General features: G+C 40.9%; 1 pseudogene; it reads right to left on the bottom strand.

The window, feature by feature from the left end:
- Window positions 1-296: 296 nt before the first annotated feature.
- On the bottom strand, window positions 297-2353 carry LOC110196597 (actin, cytoplasmic 2-like; annotated as a pseudogene).
- Between the last annotated feature and the right edge of the window lie 13639 nt (window positions 2354-15992).

Here is a 15992-nt window from a genome sequence, read left to right as displayed (position 1 = left end):
CATGTGCAAGCAAAGACATATTTGTGATGTAATTGATTTTCTTTGAAAATGAAGGATGAACAACAGTAACAGTACCAAGGGAACAACTGTTAACTTGAATGTGTGGTCAAATCAGCAGTGGTCCAAACTTCCCCAAGAAGTTTTCTTTTTTCAGTTTTCCTTTTTCAAAGTTTTCTTTTTTCTAAGAAAGCTTATTCCAGTTTCATGAGGCTAACATGAATTGTATGTTTTCCAGGGGAAGTTTTTACTTTGTGAATACTCTTGCAGCAAATGTTACTGATCTGCTAGCAGTGCATTTAGAAACATTTGTGATGGGCAAGGGACGGGCCAGATTCATCATGTTCTTGCTTGCTGATCCACATCTGCTGGAAGGTGGAGAGAGAAGCCGGAATAGAGCCACCAATCCAGCTGGAATACTTACATTCAGGGGGAGCAATGATCTTCACTTTCATTATGCTAGGTGCCAGAGCTGTGATTTCTTTTTGCATTCTGTCAGCAATCCCAGGGTAGGTGGTAGTACCACCTGACAATACTGTGTTGTCATTTAGATCCTTCTGGATATCAATATCACACTTTATGATAGAACTGAAAGTGATCTATGAATGCCACAAGATTCCATACCCATGGAAGATGGTGAGAATAGAGCTTCCGGACACCTAAATCTCTTATCGCCTATAGTGATCACTGGCCATCAGGAAGCTCGTATCTCTTCCCCAGGGAAGAGGATGAAGCAGCAGTGGCCACCTCCTAGTCAAAGTCCAGGGCAACATTACACAGCTTTTTCTTTATGTCACGAACAATTTCCCTTTCAGTTATAGTAGTGAAGATGTACCCTCTTTCTGTCAGTGTCTTCAGAAGGTAGTCTGTTAGGGCACAGCCAGCCAAGTCTGGATAAAGGATTGCCTGGGGAAGGGCATAACCCTCACAGATGGGCACAGTGTGGGTGACACCATCACCAGAGTCCATAGCGATACCAGTGGTACAACCAGAAGCATACAGAGACCTGAATAGCAACAAACATAACTGGGATGTTGAAGGTCTCAAACGTGATCTGTGACATTTTCTCTCTGTTATCTTTGGGATTTAAGGACCTTCCATAAGCAGAACAAGGTATTCATCAGAGGCTACAAGAAGCTCATTGTAGAAAGTATGATGCCAGATTTTCTTCTGTCATGTTCAATGGTATATTTCAGAGTCAGGACACCTCTCTTGCTCTGGGCTAAGAAGATTTAATTGATTCTGTATCATTTTCTTATTGATCCTATTTATAACTAATTGCTTTTATCCTGTAACTGCTTAAGTCATGGTTCTTTGTATCTGACCTCAGTTTAAAATTCATGTGGCCTGTAATGGGTTAAATTTAGAAATCCAGCTCTTTTGCTAATCCCTGATCTATTCTTGCCTCAAGGAATTTAGTTGACTTTGAGGGATGTATGTGAACACAAGGGAGTCAGGCCTAATATCTCCTTGAAGGATATCTAGTTTGCTATCCAAAAGTCTGGGCTGCTATCTCACACCTAGATTCAAACAAAGAGCACTTCATAGTCTTAAGATAGGGATCAGCCCTCATTACCAAACTTTCAACCAATCATATTGTTTCTTGCACCTCAGCTCTGTAACCAATCATTGCCCTCAAACTCATGATGTCATTTACCCTGTTTTATTCTTTGTTCTCTACACCCTGCAAACCAGGGGGCCATCTCCAGTCATCCTGATCTATATCTCGCTACTGGACCCAGAGGGCTCTGGAGCAGAAAGTGAGGCTGGTGACCTTGCACACCCCTCCCTCACTTAAAGCCAATTCACTTGCAAGTCATGGCATCACCTGATGTCATGGTCCTTTTCTAGAACAAGGACAAACAACTCTCCAAAACTTATAAAAGGGGAATTGTCCTTTTTGCTCAGGGTCTTTGGCATAAATGGAAGTGAGCTATTGACTCGTTTATTGACAGACAGCATGTCCCTGTTAATACATGTTATCTTGCTCAGAGAATTGCCTCAGCTTACCTTTTTGTTAAATTTTTTTTGGGGGGTTAGGCAATGGGGTTAAGTGACCTGCCCAAGGTTACAGAGCTAGTAAGTGTTATGTGTCTGAGCGGATTTGAATTCAGGTTCTCCTGAATCCAGAGCCGGCGCTCTATACATTGTGCCACCTAGCTGCCCCTCTTTTTGTTAAATTCTGAATGCTTTATCGCTAATATAACTGTCCTTCTGCCCCGTTCCCACCGTGACACCCTGATGTCTTGAGCATCCAACAATGGAACACAGTCCAAGGAGCATCCTCCCTAGCAAAGCCAGCTTTACACATGCCAGAGCCATCGCTGATGATAAGAGCAGCAATTTCTTCTTTCATTTTTGTTTAATCTGTGGCTGTGCACTGTCCTACTCAGAGAAATTAGAGCCAGGAGGAAGAGAGGGGGGCAAAAAAAAGGGAGAACAGCCAAAGTTGTCTGCAAATGCTGCTGGCTACAATTGAGTGAGATAGCTTGCTTGTTTCTAAGGCGTAAATGCTCACACTGAAAATGTAACAATCTTCTCCACATTGAGTTCCAGCTGGCTCCAATATACCCCTTAATTTAAGGATGAGGATTAAAAGGGGACACGTAAGCTGAAGAGGGTAGAACCAGGGAAGACTAGACTAACTTAGGCTGGGGACACACTGTTAAACTGGAGAAAGCTATTGCTTGTAGCCTTCCAAAATATCCTGATAATCAGGCATTGATAATTGAAAGTGCATGTGGAAAACAAAATAATTTTCAGAACTGCAAGCAATACTATAGATATAGACAATATTGCTAACTAGGCAAAGTTTTTATTAGGTGCCTGTCCACTTCCTTTGTGAATCCTTGCCTCACTTCCCACATCCTCCTTTCCTCATAACACCCTCTGTATTCTATGTGTCCAAAATTTCCTATCCAGGTCTGTCCTTTCTCTATGTCCCTCATACTCCAAAATTACCTCTCTCTCCTCTTTGTGCCTATTGAAACTCCAGTTCAGAATGCTCTTAATTTGGCCGAGGCATTGGTTGGATTTAAAAGTAATTCACACTCTGAACACTCAAAGGCAAATTACTGATAGGCTTATTTCTTAGGGGGAGGTCTTAGTACTTTTAAAAAGGAGTTTTGTCAACTCAAATACATTTTTGGTGAAGTAGAGAGATAGTTAAGCTTCTTATCTATCAAGCATGTCACTCCTTGTCCCCTATGGGTCCAGCATCTTCTTACTTCTCATCCTTTAAATACTGTATGAGTAAAATTTTAATGAGTAAAATATAGGACATAGGCATTGCTCAGTAACACGCAGCTATAAACCATTCAACCCCTTCCCCATCTTTGCAAACGGCCATACTCAGAGAGGAGAGTTGGTAGCTAGTATAAGGAAGCTGGAATATTTGAAATCCTTGAATTCAGAGGGTCCTTAGTTTTAACACTGCTAACATAATGATCTAATGACTTCACAGACAAAGCAAATGGAGATATGAAATGTTTTGGGGGTCCACTATATTCTCTTTATGGGTATTTTACCTCATAGTCTATTACTTAGATTCAATATGAAGTCAACCTAAAAGAAGAAGTGGGTTTTCTGGGGAATATAATTTTTCTGAGAAATTCCACTGGGGAGAGAGAAAATTATTGTTTAAAGGTTCAGCTGCTTGAACAAGCTTGAGGAAATCAGGTCTAAGCAGTACGATTTAGCCTGTCTGCCAGGAAAAGGAGGAACTTTTTGAAGGAAGGCCAATTTAAAAAATCTTTCTGAAGCAGAAGAGGCTTGTGTATCCAAAAGCCCAGCTTTACCAAGCCACTCACCTTTGTGTGCAAAAAAAAAGTCATTCTCCGGGCTGATTTCTGTTTATTTTATGACATGACTAGTCAAAGGGGGATTTTAAGGGGAGGTTTGAAGCAGATGGGAATGTTTGAGCAAACCAAAGCTCCCATGTCCCTCAGTAAAGGGTTATAGCTTTCAGTAGTCCTTGTAAGTCCAGCCTGGGTAAGATAGAGAGACCTAATTTTTAATAATAATAATTTTAAAAATTATATTATATAATTTTATGATGTAGTCATATATCATTAGCATATGATAATACATTAGTATATGTCATTAATAAATGATAATGTATTCATAGATAAAATAGGAAGTTATTATATTATACTAAGTAATAATCATTATTACATTTAGAGGAAAAGCACCAAAATATAAAAAAATTAAAACTTCTTCCTTGGATCTCTCTCACTCCTCTGTCCTTCTTTTGCATGCTTTTGTCTTATTTACATTTTCACTATTGGTACATATATCTTCTTTCTCCTACTTGACTATAAACTCTTCAAGAGGCTTTTTAGGGATTAGTTCTTACTAATTTTTGTATCTCCCTTAGCATTTTTCACACAGTAGGCAACTAATAAATAGTTGTTGACTTTTCTTAGAAGGGGGCTTGATAAGCTCATAGACTTATAGCTCTGGAGCTCCTAAGGGACTTCAGAAGATATCTAGTCCAATTCCCTCATTTTACAGATGAAGAAACTGAGACCCAGGGAGAGAAGTGACTTGTCCGAGGTCACACAGTATCAATCAGAAGTAGGATTTGAACTCAGGACTTCTGAGTGTAGAGCCAGTGCTTTTTTCATGATACCAGACCTTTTAGTCTATTCCCTGGGTTTCAAGTCAGATAATCTGGGTTCTGGTCCCATTTCTGTAACTTACCACTTGTAGGACCTTGGGCAAGTCACTTGACCTCTGTAGGCCTCTGTATATTAAAAGGGTTATGCAAGATCCTCTCTAAGTTGCCTTCCAAATTTGTACCTATAAACTTATGAGCCTTACCTTCAAGCAGGAGTATCCCTCTTGTTGGGTAAGAGGTTATACCATATTACCTCAGGTATCTATGATTTGTTGCTTGGGTCCCTATGCCAAAATCACAGCAATCTATAGTTATCCCTTCCACATTGTGACTTTCCACACTGAGGTTTTGGCATGTGAAACTAAATGGGAATTTTTGGGGAGTTTTGCAGAGGTTGCAGATAACACAGAGCCTATGACCAAATATTTAACCCAAATTTTACAATAAGGTACTGTAAACACTCCATAAAAGAAAAAGAAAAAAATCAGACTTCTCTGGTATAAAGGGAGACCCAAAAAATTTTACTTGGATTTTCCAGATCATGGGGGTGCCACACCCCTAACCCCTGCAATCTGGAAGGTTAATTGTATTGCTACTATATGTCAGAGGCAGTATTTGAATCCAGGTCTTCTTGGCTCCAGGTCTAGTCACCCTCAGAGAAGAACGTATCTGTTTTAAAAGAATGTCCAGGTAAAATAACACCTCTTCCCTGATCAACCAAATCCAGTCTTCTGCAGGCTCTCCTTGTTTATCTAATGTGTGCTACATTTAAGCCTTCTTCCTTCTTGCCATGTTTTCAGGAGAGACGGAGACCAGCTGGTCACCAGCCTTTGTGTAGGAGTGCTGTTATTAGATATTGGCTCAGATGTCTTTTTTCCAAGCCAAATAATCTCAGTCCCCTTAACCTTTCCCTGTGTATCTCATTCTTAGACCCTTTAATCATCTTCATAGCTCTCCTCTGAACCCTCTCCAAGCTTTCCACACCAGTCTTTGGTTTGGGAGCCCAGCACAGGGCCAAATACTCTTTTAAGGTCCTGAGCACAAAGGAAAATGACATCATGGTTATTGCCTAGTAAACTTCGATTTATGAATCCCAGGCCTCAGCTCATTTTTAAAATTGTAGCATGATTCTGCTGACTTGTGGTCAGCCCGCTCTCCATTCTGCTATTTAGTTATGTCTCTGCTGTATCTTCAGATAGCCTATCCTTTACCCATTAACTGGGGCGGAGTGGGGTGATGACTAAGGTTTTCCCCAGGGCACCAATACCTTCATATTGGTCCCTCTTCTCCCACCTACAGTCCTTGAGCCATTCATCATGGGGCCATGCTATTTTCTTTCTTGGTCAGGGCCATCACCCTCAGGGTCCTGTGGCTGAGGTGTCCCTCTCTTGGAGCTTATCCCTGCCACTGTCTGTCATACCTACTATCTCTTGTTTCTGTAACTCTACCTCATCCCAAGTGACTTTCTTTAGCTGGTCTTTAGCTGCTTCTTCCACCGGAGGTCTCACCAACAGTAGTTTCCATCCATGGAGAAATCTTGGGGTCTCTGGTTGCCTGCCACTCCCTGCCATGGAGTGGTATCCTGTGGTCCCTACCCCTAGGAGTATGTCTTGTGTCTGGAGGTATGAACTCTCATGCCCTCCAGTCTTCCTGCCACTTCCATCTTAACTACATTTGACCCAAGTTACAAAATTCCTAGTTATGTCTCTGCTTCTATATCTGCGAAGTTTATTTTATCTTCCTGCATGCACTATTTTAAAAATTAAATTTCTTTCTTATTCCCTGTCTGATACTTTAAACTTAATCAATCAATTAACACATATTAAAGCACTGTAATAAGTAATGGCGATATGAAGATAAAAAAAAGAGAAACAGTCCCTGACTTGACTTCAAGGTACTTAAATTCTGTCAAAGGACCTTTCTTTGGGACCTCCCTCCCAATATGGAGTCATCTGAATGAATGAATGAAAAATCACATGAGTGCTTACTATATTTCAGGGACTATGCTAAGCACTGAGGATATAAAGCTTTTTTAAAATGATGTTTGTTTTTTAATTCCATCATTGTGATGGGGTACAGGGATTCAGGGGTCCTGGGACTCCAAAATTACCACACGCGGGTCTTGTCCAAAAGAATTTGACCCAAGCCTTCTTTCAGCCAAAGACGATGTTTATTAGAACATCACATTGGGCAGACCCTTAAGGAATCTGAACATTAGTAAACTATTGGCTTATTGGCTAGATTATAAGAATCAGAGCAGTGGCTAGATTATAAGAATCCCAGTATCTTAATGGAGACAAGATGGACCTTATATACAGAAAGCCTGTGGGAGGGATCTAGGAGTGGCTATGAATGGGAGTGGCTAGTAAACTGGGGTGAACTGGACTCCTGAGACCTGGACAACGAGCCTAGCTAGGATTAAGTGTGGGAAATGGCCCGGGGCCAAAGGGAGGGCTAGGCTAGGTTAAGGGTAGATTGGGTGTAGCCACAATGAAAGGCCAGTTGATGGAATTATAGCCTCAGACGAATGTCAGAGATTTGGCCTTGTGGGAAAGTCCAGGGTTTTTCCTTTTTGGGGTCTAGATCCCATCCTCATCAATTGGGGAAACATAAATAACAGTAAATAAAAATATTAATAACATTGGACCCAGAGCTCTTGGGGACCCCAAGACTATCCTGCAGCATTTCACTGTGAAAGGAATAGCATCTTTTGGATTGTTATAACTGATTGAAGACAGGCATCCCCCCCCCACCCCCCTCAGAACTTCTAATACTTAACAATGGAAAAAAATAACAAGAGCCTTAAAAGGCAGCAAGCCTAACCAGTACATTTCACAGTGAATGAAACTGAAGCCTAGAAAAGAGAAGTGACTTGCCCAAGGTCACATAGTTAACAACAATAAAAAGTGGTAGAACTGAGACTAGAACTCATGTCTCCTGTCTCCAAAATCCAGGAAGCTTTCCATTTCTATTCTGATAATTTTGATGTCTAATCCTCTTGACCTTGTTTCTTTCCCTCCCATCACCACCTGTACTCCTGAATTCCATTTCTTTCCTGTATTTTTTTCAGCCAGCAAAGCTGCATGATGGTACCTGAATAGCCTCTACATTGCCTATGATGTTGAGGGTGGACATGTCCTTCTCCAATTAAGAACTGTTTTGTTGATGTTCGTTTCTGGCTCTTTGTGACCCTATGTGGGGTTTTCCTGGCAAAGATAGTGGAATGGTTTGCCACTTCCTTCTCTAGCTCATTTTACAGAGGAGGAAACTGAGGTGAACAGGGTTAAGTAATTTGCCCAGGGTCACATAGCTAGTAAGTTTCGGAGGCCAGTTTTGAACTCAGAAAGATGCCTTCATGCCACTCCAGGTGACACCTCGCTGTCCAAGAGCTGTTTATTTCACTACTAAGAAGAGGAGAGGAAGTGTGGTATAGTGGACAGAGGACTGGCCTCAGAGCCAGAAAGAGCTGGGTTCAAGTCCTGTCTCTGCGACATATTGGCCATGTGACTCAGAGCAAGTCTTTCAGTGTCCAGGTGACTCTTGAAGACCACAAGTTGCCTATTATGTTCCAGGCACTGTGCTAAACCCTGGGGATACAAAAAGATGCAAAAGACAGCCCCTTCCCTCAAGAAGCTTACAGTCTAGTGGTGGAAACAATATGCAAAAAAAAATATACAAAGCAAGCTATATGCAGGGTAAATAGGAAATAATTAAAAGAGGGAAAGCACTGGAATTAAGAGGGGTTAGGGAAATCTTCCTGTAGAAGGTAGAACTTTAGTTGGGACACAATATCTCACTCATGTTTTAGTAGAGCTCTGGGTCACATAGCTAATAAGTGTTAGAGGCAGGATTTGAACCCAATGGGAATCCAATCGCAGCCCAATGTGCATTTCACCAGGTTGTGTGAAAGATGGAGATGAATTTTAGCTGGCAGAAACATGCTCTTTATTTAAGAGGCTTGGCCTCCCTCCAATAAAATGCAGAACATACCTGCCCAGCTTATCTTTCCCTAAAGATAACAGAAGTGGGTGAGTAGGGATTTGCAAGATAGCCAAAGAAATATTCAATTTGCCTAGAGCTAAATCCTTTCCTTCTCCATAAACATGAGAGAGTTGGATTAATGGGATCCCTAAGGTTTCATCCAGTTCTGCCAGTCTCTAATTCTATGAAATTTATCTCTGCTGTCAGCCTCAAATTACAGATTGTAGGCCTTGATGCCTTTCTCATTTTCCTGTATTCGAAACTTGCTTATTGCTTGCCCTTATCACTAATGCTGAGGGAAGTCAAATATTCAATTCTAAAGGGGTAGAAGAAAAGAAAGATTAATTCACTGGAATCTTTTAGGGTCTCCCAGACAATTTTCTTCAAGCCTCACCTGAAGGTTGAGCCTAAGGCAAAGGAGGTGAGGGCCTTCTGGAGGTGAGCTAGTAATGTTATAACCATCAAAAAGAGACAATGTTGTAAAAGTAAGGAGCTGTGATCCTTAAAGTCCCTTCCAGTTCCAAATGCCATGATCTTCAGATCTTTAGTTGTCATCTTCCTTCTCTTATTCTTTTCCAGAAGAGCCCCACCACCTTGAAGCATTATTATGAGTCCCAGGTAGAATGAGGGAACAGGCCTGACACTGCGTCAGTCTTTGATTTATGGTCCTTGGCTCATAGCACTATGAGAAGAGAAGAATTTTCATTTTGCTTATTTTATTGATTATTGAATAATGTTATGAGGTTCTATCATAGGGTCCCAGGATGACAGATTTTGAGCTAGAAGGAACTGTAGAGGTCATCTGGTCCAATTCCCTTCATTGTACAGAGGAGGAAACTGAGGCCCAGAGAGGTACAGACACTTGCTTGAGGTCTCAGAAGTAGTAAATGGCAGAGACAGGATTTGAACCCAAGTCCTCTGGCTACAAATCTAGGATTTTTTTTCTGTATCAGGTTCCTTCCCTAGGAAGCATGGTCTAGGACAGTGGTTCTCAAACTTCATAGTCTTAAGACTCCTTTGCACTATTAAAATTATTGAAGGGTTTTATTTATGTGATACACACACACATAAACACATACACACATATATATTTCATGACCCCGTTTGGGGTTTTCTTGGCAAAGATACTGGAGTGTTTGCCATTTCCTTCTTCAGCTCATTTTATAGATGAGGAAGCTGAGGCAAACAGGGTGGAGTGACTTTCCCAGAGTCACACAGATAGTAAGTATCTGAGGCTGGATTTGAACTCGTGAAGATGAATCTTCCTGATTCCAAGCCCAGTGCTCTATGCACTGTACCACCTAGCTGCCCACACACATATACACATATATTGGAGTGTATGGGTATTTAAGGAGGACTAGTACCTCTGGTGTGAGGGCCCTTTTCAGGGCTATTCATCCACCTCTGGTGTCTACCTATCCACCTACCTCTCACCTGTGTCTCTAAGAAGCTGTAGCATGCACAGTGGCCACACTTTGGTAAACTCTTTTGGCAGAGACTAAACCAGACTGGGGGGAACTTAGGGGTCTCAAATCCATTGGTGAGTTAGGAGGGTATCTACCCCAAGCTTGTGAGGACTTCTTCCAGTGGAATGGGCAGATAAGAACAATTACTTCCAAGGACCAAGATGGCAGCTGAAGCAGGAGCACTTAGAGCTTGGTCAGGCATGAAAGATAACAAGGTCATCCACTACATCTCAGGTGGTCACCAGCTGCCCTGACTTTTGTCCTGCCACTGGACATTGATGACTCTGGAGGAGACAGTGAGGCTAACCACTTAAATCCAATTCACACACAAGTCAAGACTTCAACCTCTAGCATCATTGGTTCTCTTCAAAAATGAAGGACAAACAACAAACATGTATATATAGCAATATTTGCTAAATTAGAATTAAGCCATTTTACCAAGCAGCAATGTGGTACAATGGATAGAGTGTTGGGCCTGAAATCAGAAAGACCTGAGTTCAAATCTGGCCTCAGATACTTACTAACTGTGTGACCTTGGGTCTTTGTCTCTTTTTGCCTCAGTTTTCTCTTTGTAAAATGAGGATAATAATAGCACCTACTTCCCAGGTTTGTTGTGAATATAAAATAAGATCACATTTATAAAGTGCTTAGCAATATCATTCCTGGACATATATGTCTAACCAAGGTGCTATTTTTTTTTTTGTGAGACTGTCATGGCAAAAGCTGCCTTGATTGAATTTTTCATCCCTTGCAGTTAATTTTTACACACTGATCAAGGGTCTCTATAGCATGAGCAGACCAAATAGATTTTCTTTTTTCTCCTCAAATCTGTCTTTTTAAATTGGATTAACATAAAAATAATATAGTGGGTAAATGCTAGCTGCTATTATTATTATTGTTATTATTATTATTAGTAGTAGTAGTAGTGTAATAGTAGTATGAGAATAGTTTTGACCTCATGGACCCTCTGAAAGGGTCTTAGGGACTCCCAAGGGTCCATGGATCACACTTTGAGACCCTCTGGTCAAGGACAAGAACAACCGAGATAATCATGGGTCAGAATCCACCAGTGTCATCCACAAGAAGCTGCAAAAACATTCTCTGCCTCTCCCACCCCTTCATTTTTTGGTATCTTGTTATAAACATTCATTGCTCTGTTGCTATTCTGAATCAGAGACGTATGTTTATAACATTTCCCCCTCATTTACACTTACTTTGGGAGCTGTGTATGACACTTCTAAGACTCATATGCATGAGTTTGCCCCCACCAAGAGGGCAAGTGAGCTGGTAAAAAGGATCTATGGGCTGGTCAAGTATTTTTTCACTGGGGCCACCACCAGAGGGGAGAACTGGAGAGAGGATTATATTGGGTAATATAGGAAAGTCATTAATCATACCTCAAGCAGTTAATAACCGGGGAAGGAGGCAGTTTTACGACAATGATAATAACACACATTTCTATAGTATTTTAATTAAGGATTGCAAAGTTCCTAGGAGACATGTTTTCTCCCTCCCTAGAGGTAGCTAGGTAGTGCAATGGATAGAACATAGGGTCTAGAGACAGGAAGTACTGAATTCAAATATGGTCTCAGATACTTACTTGCTATGTGACCCTGCCTGGTCACTTAATTGCTATCTACCTCAGTTTCCTCACATGTAAAATGAGAATGATAATAGTACCTACCCCCTAGGGTTGTTGTAAGGATCAAAGGAGATAACCAGTGCCTGGTACCTAGTAGGCATTTAATAAATGTTTGTTTCCTTACCCTTCCTCCCCTCTCCAAAATATCACCAATACCCACATCCATCTTACACAATCAATCTGCATATGTTTCTTGTGAATAGAGATTGTTTTATTTGAATCCCTGGTGCCTGGTACACAGTAGGCATATAATAAATACTTACTGATTGATGGATTGCTGGTTCCAACTTTTGTCTATCCAAGGTGCTATTCTTTTTGTGAGACTGTCATGACAAAGGCTACCTTGATTAAAAATTTCATTCCTTGTAATTCGTTTTTTTGCACATTGATGAAGGGTCCCTGTGGGTTAGGTAGACTAAACTGATTTTCTTGTCTTATTCTCAAGTCAGCTTTTTCTATCTGGACTAGCAGAAAAAGAACAACACTGGGAGTGACATCAATTTCTGAGCCTGCAGTACCTATTTGGGGGGTTGTTTGTTCTTCTAAAGTAACTTTCTTGCCATGAGTGCATAAGTGTTTAATTCTGTGTGCTCTTCTACTCGTCTAGTGCATGAACACTGGACAATCAACCACTTGGGTGCCATAAAGCACAAGGGTCAGCTACCCTTGCCTCATGCTCCTGAACCAGGCTGTCTCTTGGGACAACTTTCCTGACATATGTCTTTGGTGGCTGCTGCTATCCAGTACAGTGGAAAGAAAAAGTACGGCTCTAGTGTCAGAGATGCTGGGTTCTAAGCCCCTTTCTGATTTTTCCTTTGGGCAAGTCAATTCATCTTCCTATCATCTCCAGTACTGAATATAAGATTCTCTGTTTGACTTGTAAAACTCTTCACAACTTGGCATCTTCCCAGCATTTCAATTCCATCCACACTGGCATTCTTGTTGTTCCTCACCCTACTGCTCTATCTCCCAATGTCTTTTCACTGGCTGTCTCTCATGCATGGAATGCTCTTCCACCTCCTCATCTCTGTCTCCTGGCTTCCTTGGTCTTCTTCAAGACCTATTCAAATCCTACTTCTACAAAATGCCTTTCCTAGTACTTCCCAATGTTAGTTCCTTCCTTCTGAGACCACCACCTTTTTTTTTTTTTGCTCAGTTGTGTTCTTGTCCTCAAGGATGTCGCATTCTAATAAAGAAGACAATATACCATCAAGTCTGTTCAAAAAAAATTGGTAATATTGTTCAGTTGCTTTAGTCACATCTGACTCTTCATGACCTCATTTGGGGTTTACTTGGCACAGATACCGGAGGGGTTTATCATTTCTTTCTCCAGCTCATTTTACAGATGAGGAAACAGAGGCAAACAGGTTGAAATGATTTGCCCAGGGTCACACAGCTAGTAAGTGTTTGAGGCCAGATTTGAACTCAGAAAGATAAAAGTTTTCCTGATTCCAAGTCCTGCACTCTATCCACTATGGCCCCTAGCTACCCACCTCCTATTTACCCTGAATATACCCTGTTTGTGCAGCTAGGTGGCATAGTGAATAGAGCACCTGTTTGCCTCAGTTTCCTCATCTGTAAAATGAGCTGAACAAAATGGTAAACCATTCCAGTATCTTTGCCAAGAAAACCTCAAATGGGGTCATGACGAGTGGGACATGACTAAAGCAACAATACCAGTATCTTGTTTGTACGGAGTTGATGACGTTTTGTCTTCCCTTATTTGAATGTGACCTCCTTGAGGACAAGGACTTGTCTGAAATGACTGAACAACAAAATAGGAGGACAAGAACAAGATCCAAATGCATGAATTTCCCCTCCTAGTTCTCAACTGTGATTTACAAAATTTATCTGGTGAAAGGTATGAGTCATTCCAAAGGAAGGCAGCTTCAAGCTGCCTTTAAAGTACTAAGAGCTCTCTCTTGTATAATATTTTATTTTTTCCCCAATTACTGTTAAACAATTTTTAAGCATTTGTTTTCAGTTTTGAGTTCCAAATTCTATCCCTCCCTCTCCTCTGCTTTAAGAAGGTAAGCAATCTGATATAGGTCATACATGTGAAATCACGTAAAACATTTCCATTAGTCATTTTACACAAGAAGACTTGACTAAAAGAAAAGATTAAAAGAAAGAAAGTGAAAAATAACATGCTTCAGCCTGAATTCAGATAGTATCAGCTCTTTCTCTGATGGCAGGCAGTGTGCTTCATTATGAGTCCTTTGGGATTGTCTGGGATCACTGTATTGCTGAGAATAGCTAAGTCATTCACAATTCTTCATCTTACAATATTGCTGTTACTGTGTACAATGTTCTCCTAGTTCTGCTCACTTCACTTTGCATCAGTTCATGTAAGTCTTTCCCGGTTCAAAGTAACTCTTAATACAATGGACTTCAATCAATATTTGTCAAGTGTGTGAATTCAAGATAGTGTGCCAGGAGATAGGGTGGAGGGATTGGGGGATTGGGGGGCTGGGAGGATTTTGGGGGGAATAGTGCACTGGAGCAGAGGTGTAACTAACACTTTTTGCACCTAGGGCAAATAGGATGTGAGTTTCACCTAGACTGGGGCCCAAGGTACACTAGGGATGGTTGGAAGAGGGGAAATAGCCAGGCTCTGGCATATTAACAGGTTTCAATGCTACTGAAAGGTTTACTTGCACTCAAGAGTGAGAGGATGGAGTGGGGAACCCACCTTAACATACAGTGTGCCCCCAGACAAAGCCAGTGCCCCACTTTAGGGGCTAGATAGGGAAGAAACTCAAGATGGTGCTATATGTGCTCTAAAAATTTCCTGGCTTCAAGGGGTAAGAAACATGCCCCAGATCAAGATCACCACCAGAATGGTAAGGGAAGAGCTAGACAATAAGTGAGCCTACCCTCATGGTTTTGTCAGCATCATCTAAAATACCTGCCCTGGGACAAAACTCCAATAGGCTCATCTTAGTTACAGAAACTACAAAGACAAAAATGAACAAAGTATTATGATTCTCTCTGAAAGTGAAGAAGAACGAAGTGCTAACCAGATGCGTATGGACACGTGCAACCCCAGGCTTGAGTCCTGGATGCCCTAAGGAAGAGAGGAAGTCTTAAGGTTCAGAGTAATGGTCCTGGGCCCATTAGATGAATATTCCAAATCTATCAGTGCCCCAGGGAAGGCACAGATTTTGGAACATTGTGGAAGGGGTGCCTGCAGGAAAGTGTCAATAGCTATGCACAAAAGGTCTGGGGGATCTGGACAGCTGGACTCCAATTGACATATTTGAAGGAAGCCCAGGCAGCCTCATCTTCTCCCAGTTCTGCTTTCATCAGTTAAATCTAGATAAACACCCCCAGGGAATGCCAGGGGTGCCAGTACAGTGGCTCTCATGCATTGAAGTCCAGTAAATACAAAACAGCCTTTCAAGTTCATGTACCCTCCTTGAGGTACAGACCATGTTTTCTTCTTCATGCTCCCTTATGTTTCTGGCAAAGTGTCTTGCAAATGATTGTTGAATGTACAAATGAGTGACTGAATGAAGGTCTAAGAATAATGGTAGCCCTGTGGACATTGTGGTGTAGTCTTGGAGTAAGGAAGATCTGGGTTTGAGTTCTCCCATACTGACTATGTAATCCTGGGCAAGTAGCCTCCACATAGCACTCTAAGACTATAAAGTGCTGATCTGAATTGGTAAAAGGAATTACCTTATCAGGAATTCCCTAAACCAATGAATTAACAAGTTAAGTCCAATATTTAAATCAGATTTATGGGTGTATGTCTATATGCACACACATATATACATAAATATCTATATTTCTGCATGTGTATGTTGTTCTCAGATTTACAAGTGCTTTATACATATTAGCAAACTTGATCTTAACAATATTTCTGTAAAGCAGGTTCCATAGATATTATAATTCCCATTATACAGATGAGGCTCAGGCTGAATTACTCTCAGCCAGATGGCCATAAGTGTCAAATGAACGATTTGAACCCAGGTCTTTTTTTCTTCTTTTAGCTGGCATGATTTATTTATTTTTTAATTTAATTTTTAAAAAAATTTTAATTTATGAAATAAAACAAGTATTTCCATAACATTAGCAGAATAAAAAGAGATGATTGCAAATGAAATGCAAATTATATACAACTTAATATTCCTTTTAAATATATAGTAAAGTTATCATGTAACTCTCTTTTTTTCTTCCCTCAAACCCCCAGGCCCTGCCCTAGAGATGGTTACCATTAGACACAAATACATGTTTATGTATACACACACACACACACACACACACACACACATATACACACATA

Source organism: Phascolarctos cinereus, unplaced genomic scaffold, assembly GCF_003287225.1.
Source record: "Phascolarctos cinereus isolate Bilbo 61053 unplaced genomic scaffold, phaCin_HiC Scaffold_5;HRSCAF=322, whole genome shotgun sequence".
NCBI lineage: Eukaryota > Metazoa > Chordata > Mammalia > Diprotodontia > Phascolarctidae > Phascolarctos > Phascolarctos cinereus.
The sequence above is the reverse complement of the archived record's forward strand: the minus strand, read 5'-3'. Positions and strand labels throughout refer to the sequence as shown.